An 8,391-nucleotide genomic window follows, 5' to 3' on the forward strand; every position below is an offset into this window, starting at 1 on the left:
CAGAAAGTGGGTCAGAATGTTATGGAGTGATAAAAGCAGCATGGGATCTGACGGCTCCTCCCACACTTAGTCTCTCTTTTTTTTTTTTTAAGGTACCGGGTGTCTTCAGAGGGTGAAGCTGTGAACTCAAAGTCACGGTGTAACTTCTGTGAAACTTCAGAAAACAACAGCTGTGTTTAATGAAAGCTTCCGCTTGGATAATTGGGTGAGGCTCAGATGTCATATGCTGAGTAAAGCTAGCCTGAATATTCAACCCAAATGAAAAATCTGCTGTTGTTGAATATCATTGGCTGATCCTGAATCCAATTTGAGAAACAATGTAAACCATTTTAAGATAACAAAACCCACAACAACAACAACAATTCCTCACTTACGCAGAAAAAGAAAGTGGTTTATTACCTTTGTTGTTTAATTAATTACTGTATTGTTGTAGGGGCACAAACTTGCTGCAAACTATTTTTATCTTTACAGTCCAACAAAGAATGCTTCCAAGTTTTTTGTCTTTAAAAAAAAGGTGAAAAAAGAAAGAGGTTAAGAGATTGATAACATCACTTTCTGTAAACTGCTCATAGTCTAGGTGGTCAACAAATTAAATATTAAATATTTTTGACATGGAAAACTTTAGTTAAACTGTCATTAAGTGATTTTATTTATATATTGACACATCCAGCAGCTACTGAGCAACATTATCATTCATTTGGAGTTGTATTTCTGGCCATCAGACAAATCTAAGTTGAATATTCCCTCTCTTTTGAGCTCTCTTTTTGGTCTCCACCATCTCTCGAGGGAATATTTGTCCATTTAGCTGTAAAATGTCCCACTATATTAAGTATCATATAGTTAACTTTGTTTGCTGTTTGGGGTCGGTAGTTTAGAATAGGTTTTTAAGTGTTTTACACTGAAAACAGGGCTTACTGTAGCTTGAAACAATGCTGTGATGAGACTGAGCCAATGAGAAAACGTCACAGGCTGCACAACCAAAACAATGAGCTGAAAGAGGTTAAAGCTCTGCAGAGGTGAACTGCAGAGCTGGGTGATACAGTAATTATCTGTGGGTTCATGACTTTTTTCCTAAATGTAATATGCTGATGAGTTTGTTCAACGTATGGAGATCCTGTCAATTTCATCAAAACAACTCCTTTTATCATAAATCTTGAATGCTGTTATTCATATAAAATATTTCTTCATTTTAAACCATGGTTATTCTGATATACAAATGTATGTGCGGCATATCCATATTTAAAGAATTAAGAGATTTTGAGAGGTATAAAGTAGGATAAAAAAAAAAATACTTAAATTAAAAAGAAGAATAAGATAAGACTAGGGAAATTAAATAATAAAAGTGAAATAATAAGCAGTAAATAGGGCTGCACATGTGTCAGTAAGGAGAACATTTATGCAGGCTATAGAGTGTTGGGATAATTTTTGTACTATTGAAAGAATTATATATTGCAAGTAAAAAGCTGTGATTCAGTCCGTGCAATAGCAAACATTGGCAGATTTAGCAGATTGCAATGCTTTTCCTTGTGTTACATTTGTAAACAAGCCTCATTATGTCCGCCATATGGTCCTTTCAAAGTCATATACAAGGTGCCTGCCTCTGCAGTACTTCAAATAGTGCCCAAACCCACTCCAGCCAGGACATAAATGCAAAAACTGAACCTGGGCCAGGCCATCTTCGGTCACAATAAGTATTCAACAGACACAACAAAACAGGAGGTTTGACATTATGCCACATCCCTTGGGGGAGATTATTGTAAAGCAATTCATAGCACTATTCAGCAAACTATGAATTACTTGTCAAAGGAGCACCAGGAATTTAAGGGAGTGCTGGAAATGAGCCGTGGTGACACTCAATTATAGCAGGACAAAGTCTCAGAGAGAAGTGACATATAGTAGGGAGGAGAAGTGCAGCAGACCAAAGCTTCTGTAATATAAAGGATACAGCAGTATATAAAATTGTGATTCTGTTTTGTTGTGTCGGTAAGCCTTTCAAATGGAATTCATGGTTGGTTTTGTCTGGTTTGCTCTTTTCGCTAAGAGGAAAATAAGTCCTATTCATGGCAGTTAATGGAGAGTTGTCAGGCCTGTGGCAGCAGCAAATAATTCAGTGGTGTATCAGCACGTCCGTGTGGTCAGTTTTCCAACTGTCACCACCATTTAAATTGAAAGAGCAGGGCTCCAATATGAAAATGAGGACCGAGCGAAGCCAGCTTGCACATTAATGCTCTTGTCTAACTGCATCGATATGAAAGAACCCAACTTGGCTGCAGGAATTACAAGAGATGACAGAAATGTTTTCTCAATATGATCAAAAGACAACACACACAATCTGCTCCCGGCTGCCTTATGACTCACTCTGCTAAATTGCATCTTCCTGGCTTGCAAAGTTTTCTCCTTCAAGTAGACATACAGCACGAGCTAATTAGCGAATGCTGGTATTATTATGCATGCCATTTCATCACCACATTTCATAATGTGTTGGTACGAGGACAACCTCCATCGTACCACGACCCTGAGCAGGATAAGTGTTTTAGAGGATGAGTGGATGGACGCTGTGAGCAGTGGCGATCGTCGGGGCCCCAGGTTACGAAGCGCATCGAGGCCCCAATTAGGGAGGTTCAGGGGCAGCGGCATTGGAGTGTACAAGGGTGGATCAAAAGACTGCTGCACCCGAATGCAACACAGCACCATCATGTGCATGGAGCAAGGGAAGCTACAATCTTCATGAGTAAGTATTCCAATTAACGTCACTTGATCAAAATCAGCACCTTAGTTACACACACTTTTGTAATCAGTTGTACGTGCGCATTTACGATTTCACCATGGAGTTGAGCACAGAGCACACATCAAATTTTTGTCAAACTCCGGAAATTGTCAACAGAGACCCTTCAAATGCTTCAAAAAAATCAAGACAAATGACACAATGATGCTGGAGAAGCGATTTTAGTGGTGTTTGTATTATAAGAGAGGCAAAACGTCACTGTCCAAGACCAAAGAAGGCGCATCAGGTCGGGAGAGCAACCAGGTGTTTTTTCTTTGACCTTCATTGAGTTGTGCACTGTGAATTCATCCCCCAAGGTCAGACTCGCAATGTCAATGCCATGAAAACATTCACTGCAACAGAACTTTGATGCAATGGCACTTTGACTCTTCAACTTGACAATGTGCCCAGCCATAGCACATTGAAAAGACTTGTGCTGCACACAAATCTGCCAAATGCAACAACACGCTCATCACACCCCACCAATCGTACTCCCTGGATTTTAACTGAGTACATTTATTCAACTACTATGCCGTCCAAGTTGTTTGCGCAAGAAAACTTAATTAAATCTGTTTTTGCATGGTTTCAAGACAAAACAACTGGAAACTAGAAGTATAAAACTGTCAGTAAATCTGCGATATTCCCATGTAAACACATTGCTGCCTTTATAATAAACAAAAAATCAGTGCTCCGAATTCAATGCAGGCTTTCTAAGAATCTTCTCAAGTAGCTGCACTCAGTAACTTTTCACCTCTGCACCTAACAAACAGCAACAGACAGAATAATGCAAAGTAGGAAGGCATTTCAGCTTGATTGCCATCATGCAAGATAATTTCCCCCAGGTATACATTCACTTACATTCTGTTACATCATGCCTCGAGGTAAACAACCTGCAGCACGGCTTCATTAAATCTCAGTGCATCTGTGTGGCTAATGCGCAAGAAAATTTGTTCAGCAAAGCATCCTCCTTTAGACATATGCAGGCAGTGACCACCACACACACACACACACACACACACACACACACACACGCGCGCACACACACACACGCACACACAAACTTTGGCAGATGACTCATAAGTAGAGACGTGCAGTAAATACTGTCGGAGCCATAGCTTGTTAAACAATGCAGACTTTCCTGCGAGTGAATTCTGGCCTCAGTGGAAATAAATTTTGTGATATCATGTCTTTCAACACACATACTCATTTAGCTTGTTGACAATGAATTTTCATGAATGTTTCCTTGCATAATCTGTTGTGTGTAGAATAACAGTGATTAGGGCAGCAACTAAAGATCCTTTTCACCTATAGGAATTAATCAGACAGATAATTCAATCAATCAATCAATCAATCAATCAATCAACCAGGCAGGTATCTTATTTTGTCTGACCAATTAGGCAAAGAAACCCAACTATTCAGTTTACCAAACACGTACTGCAAATTATGACACATTTGGATTAAAAAGTGATTTAAACAATGAAATGTTTATCAAAATTGTTGTCATGTATTTTCTGTTACTAACTGTTTATGCTCTATTACGGATGATAAAATGAATATGAGCCATGACCAATGTAATTTTCCCTCTCCTTAACCATAGTAATAGTAACAGCCAGTATCGGTGTAAACACACACTGCTCACTCATCTACGCTTTTTCTCCCAGCTGGTGTCCGTTCTGCACACTGATAACATGTTTTCTGTGCATTACGCATGGGGAAAGAAGAAAGATTTGCCTCTAAGTGTGTTAGTGTGTGTGTGTGTGTGTGTGTGTGTGTGTGTGTGTGTGTGTGTGTGTGTGTGTGTGTGTAAAAAAAAGGGAAAGTCTTAGAGTCAGGTTATCTTCCATTCAAGACCAACAGAAGAAGAAAGTAATGTGACCTGCAATCACAAGCACTTTAAATGGCATTTATTGATTACAAAGTCATCAGTGAGAGAGGACTAAACAGTCCCATGAGCATCATAATATATCTGAAAACCAAGTAACTGCTAGCCCAGCTCCCTGGTGGGTTCGCAACGCTACGCCGAATCGTTACCTTAATTCAATTGGAAATGGTGTTGCACCACCGTTGTCAAGAGAATCAGTGTTAGTGTCAACCATTGATCAAAGCTCAGTTTAAACAAGAGAAAGAGAACGAACAAGCCCAGAGGGGAATTTCTCTACATTTCTGTGGGATTCAAGCGGGGGATGAAGAGATTGACAGTCACCCACAAGCACACATTCTAATATTATTCTAGGCACAATAGGGGGCCAACTTACTTTAGTCTGAGTAATAGTCTTGTTCATTAGGAGAAATCCCCTGAAGGAATTCAGCAATATGGGATAGCCATTAAGCTATAATGTATGCTTTGATGTTGAAGATTTTGAGAAGGTCTCTGCCCTCTCCCTCCGCCTCCACTACCGTTCTCCTTTTCACAGTCAATTTTAAGTGTCACTTATGCTTTGTATGCATAAATGGTTGGTGGCCATTCCCGGAAAAAAAGCAGTAAGATGACGAACTGTATGAAAAAAAAGAATGATGAGATGATGAGACGACAATGCATGCAAGCTATGCAGTGATTTCAACGAAAACTGTCTACTGTGTGTGTATAGACACAAATACAAACACATCACTGCATCTGCACATAAAATAATGAGACTGGGTTTAGAGGAGGCAACAGAGATCTGTGTTCCAACGATATGATGACAGATGCCGTTCTGTGTTTAGAGACAGCTTCTTTCTGGGTTTTTTAGCTTCATTTGGAAAGTTAAGCAATCTGGCATTTAGGATGCTGCAAATAAATGTGCTTCATGTGCTTATTGCACAGATTTCTGCCTAATCATTGGGGTCCCAGTGGTCACCAGCCCTCCAGATCGAGGAAAAGTCAGTAAATCCTACTCTGATCACCACACTGAGTGAGAGTTGTAACAGCCTCTCAGTTTAGAGCCTTTGGTGCTATCTCTGTCCTCAAACCCACATGCTCTTGTTTCTTACAGAGATTTTTCTTTGTTTTTATATTTGACTCACTGATCACACTGATATGTCTGTATGGAGCTCCAAAATGTTCAATATAATAAAAAAATAATAATAATAAAAAAAAAAAATCTATATTTTCTGTTTATACAATATAATGACTTTATACCTGAACCTCAAATTATTATTATTTTTCTTTGGTTCATTGTAGAAATTAATATTTTAAATATGTCCTTTTGAGAAACCTTATTTCTATTTCATGATATCACTTTTAATGACAGATGAGCCATCACTATAGAACCAGTGCTCACTTCATCACCTTCAGCCACCAGATGCTCTTAGAGACTCTGGTACCAAACTGTTACCAAAATGCAGCCAAACTTTAGGAAGTTAGCTTCACAAAAAATATCACAAGCAGAGTGACAGGCTCGCTTTTCAGCTCACTTTTGTGTCAAATAGCGTACTGAAATGAAGAGGAAGAGGCATACTGTTGTTGTTTTTTTACACTTTTGCTATTGTTGCCAGTAAATGGTTACTAAGGCTGAACAAACAACAATCAATGACTACAAAATATGAAAGAGAAAGAAACAACATCACACAGGTGATACTGTTTGGATTTCTGGGAAGTTTAGTCCAAAAAACAGCTATAATTACTGCTCATCACCACAGAGGCCACCAAAGAGAACAAAACGCAGATCTTTGAGAGTGTAACTTCAACAGTGTAACGGAGAGCCATCATTTCATTTCAGCCTCCATCAACTCTCACTTTGTCTGTTCTGTCTGAAGGTCCTCCACCCCATCCAAATATCACAGTTTTATCCAAATCTCATTATAAGATATTTATAGATGAATGAAAGGATTTATAGGTCCACCCTGGACACCATATCCATTTATTAGGAGCCTCATGTGAAAACAATTTACAAGCCAGTGAGCAGCCAGCACAGCCAAAGGGTTGGCAGAGTTCTTTTAACTGCGGTTCAAAGCAATGTTAAGTGTGCGAATCAAAATCCCATCTCCTGAGACCAAAGAAGCACAATAGCATCCTTTTGATCCTTACTCTGGCATGTTTTTCCTCCACATTTCTCCTCCTCCGTCATCTGACTCAGTCATCGCCCCATTCTCTGGAGAAATCATGCTAATCAGGGTGAACGAGATATTGTTAAGCATCAGCAGCATCCGGTGAGAGGTGCAGTGCAGAGATAGGTTAGCAGCTCTCATTTTCAGGTAATTATGATCCTGCCTCGCCAAATGGCATGCATACTTCATGGAAAAGATCTCTTTTAGCCATCACAGATTAGTTATGGGAATATTATGTTCATGATGTGCAGGGTAGCCAATGCATAACTCCTCCAAAAAGCACTTATCTTTCTCAGTTATTTTATAATAGCTGATAAAATATCAAATCGTGTTTTTACACTTGTGTTACGAGACCTGCTGTGGTATTGAGCTTTGAATGAGCCGGTAAGAAAATGTTAGGACGTTTTACCCAATTTAGAGTCATATGTATCACGCAGACATGATGACACTCTCAATCCTCTCATTTAATGTGTCAAGAAAGCTTCTGCAAAATGTGAAAATATTTGGATATTTTGATTAATATCTAGCTTTTTTTCCCCCAAGCAGTAAATTGCAGTCTGTTAAACTGGGATCTAACTGTCCTCACTGCAGACAGAAAAAAAACTGATGGTATTGACCACAAGACATTCAAATGTGGTGCAGACATTTCAAACAGCTTTTGAAAACTCTTCAAGTAAAATATGTACATATACAGAATATCTCAAGGGATGGAAAAAAAAAAAGTGAGCCCAACACAAAGTCTGTGGAGGACTCAGGCAATGTTGATCATTGCGTCAGGACTGTTCTGGATCCACATAGTTTCAGGGAGGATTAATCCTCAGCTTCCTGACGTCCAAACGCCTTTCTCCACTCTAAAGACCCTTTTTTGATAAATCCAATCCTCCCAGATCCACAAAGGGAGCTGAGATGCGCACACACAGTTCAATCAATATCCTCTGTTTCTTTGACACTCATGTCAAGGTCATGCATACAGCAAAGCCTTTGAGTGAAACATAAAAAGATGACTGCGGGGCATTGAAATGCATTATGGTAGATAGCAGCTTAAAGTTGTATTTATTTATAAGATATTGGATTGGAATAAATTAGTGTCATGAAAGTCATTTTAATCTCTCATATCATATTAGCCGCCTGGTGCGATATTGGTACAAGGCTGGGTGAGGGATGATGTATGAGGGGATAAGGAAAGCTAATCACCACTAAACAGCACCACCAGGATTTTGGAAATATTGAGAAAGTCTTTTCTGTCCCATGCAGCACAGATGGATGTGTCAGTAAGCCCCGTTACTAAACCCACAAAGAGCATTTGTCTCCATTTTATGGTGATCGCATTTCAAAACCTTCAAAGGAAACAATCTGTCTGTGTCTAAAAGGAAGATCATGGCAATTTTCTCCTCATAACAATGTTCTGCGACTGAAGTTAGATTAACCCACTAATGTTTTCCACTTTAAGACCTGTTATGTTTGAAAGATGTGTGTTAGATGCAACAAAGAATCAATTTTCTTCTTAATTACATTGTTGTATTTAATCTTTGGTAATTAAATTACAATATATCTTATTTATTAAATGGAGCTACTTGTATGAGCTGTGCAAGAGAAAATGA

Source organism: Embiotoca jacksoni, unplaced genomic scaffold, assembly GCF_022577435.1.
Source record: "Embiotoca jacksoni isolate LCO1_2020_lvr unplaced genomic scaffold, fEmbJac1.0.p SCAF_7, whole genome shotgun sequence".
NCBI lineage: Eukaryota > Metazoa > Chordata > Actinopteri > Embiotocidae > Embiotoca > Embiotoca jacksoni.